The following is a 3,264-nucleotide window of genomic DNA, read 5'->3' as shown; positions in this document are numbered from 1 at the left end:
CGGTCCGTCACATGGCCCTTCAGGTTTAAACTGCAAATCTTCTTGGCCAAAGCAAGTCCTGCCCCTCCCCCTTGTCCTCTGGGCTCCAGGCCTGAAACCTCTGGCCAGACCAAGACAATGGGCTGGCTGGGCGTGACTCCCTGGCTCACAATGGCCCTGGAATTCTCCCCCTTCCCCCACTCAGTGGGGTAACAGCAGTGAGCTGTAGACTCCCAAGTCTCTCCTCTGTCCCTCTCTAACCTCTGTTTCCACATGGAACCAGATATCAACCTCCCTGATTGATTATGAGTGTCCACCGTGTCCAGAGAGGGGAGCGTAACTGCCATCTCCTGCATCCTAGGGAGAGTGACCACACAGCTGTTCTGCTCTGCATACTTGGCTACACAGCCCTTCTCCTGAATCTGAGACACTAAGTTCCCACTCTCCTCATTCACCTGGGAAGAATCCTGTTCCAATTCTCTGACTGTTCCTGCCTCATCTGGAACAACCCTCAGTCCCTCTGAGACTTCTCCACCACCATCCACACTGGGTTCCCCTAAACCCAAGTCAGTGGAGTCACTGTTAACAGACAAGTTCTGTCTGTCAGGCACCAAAACAAGTGCCTCACACAACAAGCTGCTGCCTTTTACAGGCAGAGCTTTCTCCTGAATGCCTTCTCCCAGCAAGGCCCTGTCACCTCCCTCAGTCACAGCAAACTGCTTGCTACACGCACTGCCAGGACTCTCCTCCCTATGAGCTTCCTTAAGCAGCAGTTCACCCTTCCCTGGCTCCACAGCAGCATTGCCCTGCTGAGCCCCAACCAATTCCTCCTGCAATTCCCTTATTCCCTGAGTCATCTCTGGCCCCTCAGGTGGATTCACTGACAATCCCCTCTCAGGCATACAGACAGACTCACAAGAGACAGGGTTAGAGGCATCTTCACTCCCTGTGCAGCTCTCTAGATGGCTGTAAACATCCACACCATCATTAGGCACCAGAGTTAACACACCCTCATTCTCTCCTTGTGCCTGGGCTAAGGGGTCTCCCTGCTCCCACAGAGTCGCTCCCCCCTCTGCCAGCAACACAGCAGCATCAGGCACTATATCAGGGTCACCACTGTCTGGTCTCTGGGGTTCTGGTAAAACACTGACTGACTCTACCTGAGTCACCTCATCCCTCTCCCCAGCAGACACAAACCTTGGGCCACCCCCTTCCTGAGCCTTTGCCATATCCAGACCCAACTCTGGGACAACAACACTGCTCTCAGCCTTCACAGGCTGTGGGGCACCTTCCTCAGACACAGGAAGAAACTCTTCCCCACACACAGCCAGACAACCAGAGACAGCTTCTCCCTTGTCCCAACACCCCTGGCTAATCTCAGGCATACAGCTAGCCACTGAGACAGCTTCCTTCACTGCCCCACTGCTACTTCCACCAGCCAAATTGCCAGCTTGCACACACTGTGCTTCTTCACACAAATCAACTTCAGCTTGTGCAGGTTCAATTCCACAAACCTCACCAGCCACCAGCTCCTCAACTAAAACTTCACTCTGGCCAGCCACTCCAGGCTGCCCGAGAGAAACATTTCCCTGACTTTTGGGCTCTTCTTGCCCTGGTTCTGATTCCAGCCTCCCCTCTGAGGCATCAGACGGGCCCTCACCCACAGGCTCACATGTAGAGACACTTTCCCCTTGGTTACAGGGAGACTGACCAGCTCCAGGAAACTTTCCATACCCACATGCACCCCCTTCCCAAACCTCCCTGTTAGCTACAGGTAACACAAAAGGTTTGCATTCACACATGCTTTGGGGTTGGGTTCTCACATCAGCTGGGTAAAATACGTCTGCCATCATATAAGCACACCGCATACCCACAGAGTTATACATTGAACCTTCAGGAGGATACAGTCTCTCTTGTTCTTTTAGTCTCTTAAGCTGGAGGTCAAGTCTAGCATTTTCCTCCTTGGCTAGGGCCATCTTCTTTGCATGCTCTGCTCTTCTCTCTGCATGTTCTGCTTTTCTCATCTCAAGTTCCCGATCCAGCTCCTTCTGTCTCTTAGCAATTTCTTCATCCGCCTTCCGCCTTCTTTCAGCAGCCTCCTTGGCTTGCTTCTGCTCCTTTTCATCCACATCTCTGGTTAATAACAGCACTACCAGATCTAGTTTAGAGGCCCTTTTCCTAAAGGCAATGCCTCTCCCCAAGCACAAATCCTTCAGAGCACTTTTGCTCAGACTCTCATATAATTCCGGGTTCATTGCAGCGGCTCTTTAATCAACCAAACTCTCAACACCAAAAATCAAATTTAGACAGCGTGGGGTCCTGATCCCAAAGCTCAATTGACCAAGATCTGTGGATCCTGCCGACTACGCCACTGTGACGGACCGGGCCGTGTCTGGGCACAGCTGAGGGCGTCCGCTCAGGGCGAACTGCTCGAATCCGGGGCTACTTACAGCCCCCAACTGGAGACCTCTCCACACAGGCCACACACCAGTCCCAGAGAGCGCTTCAGCAGCCTGCCTGAAGCCTCCCGAGCAAAACCCCTCCGACACCCCAGCAATATCCATGCCCCAGATGGCCCCGGGCCTATACACAGGTGGGGGGTCCTAGCACCCAATCCCACCTACCCCGAACAAGTTCTGTCCGGTTCCAAGAAACCAGCCACAGATCCCTGGTCAATTTACCCTCTGGACCTTACCCACAAATCACGCTGGGCCAATCCTTTAGAATCTATATCTAAAGGTTTATTATTACAAGAAAGAAAAGCCTGAGAGTAAGGGTATTAAAGTACAGTACGTTACATGCACCGAATCTCCCAGTCCTCGATGCAGGCTCTAGCAGAGATGTTGCAGCTGCTGGTTTAAAAGTTCTTATTGCACATCCTAGGATCAGGATGGGTTCACAGGTCTTCCGGGCTCTTCAATCCCTGCACTGCTGCCTCTGGGATGAAGTGCTGAGCTGAGAACAAAATGGCATCGACCACATGGCCTCTTTATACCCTTCCTGGCCTCTTCTTGTATGCAGCAAGTCACCTGGTCTTCAGCCTCTCTGCTGGCAGCTCTTGGGTCTCCGCCCTCCTGCTTTAGGTGTGTCTTTGGGCCATCAAGGGCCATTGTTCCACAGGGCTTCACTACTCAGCCTGTCCATAGCAATGCTCAACCACATTCACAGAACTATTCAGCTTCCACACAGATTACAGATTCCTACCTACACACACAGACATTATACACTCACATAAATAGCGTACATAAGATCAACAAACAATAAGCTCCCATTCAGTACCCCACA

This window comes from Pelodiscus sinensis, chromosome 1, assembly GCF_049634645.1.
Source record: "Pelodiscus sinensis isolate JC-2024 chromosome 1, ASM4963464v1, whole genome shotgun sequence".
Classification (NCBI taxonomy): domain Eukaryota; kingdom Metazoa; phylum Chordata; order Testudines; family Trionychidae; genus Pelodiscus; species Pelodiscus sinensis.
Note: the sequence above shows the minus strand (reverse complement) of the source record.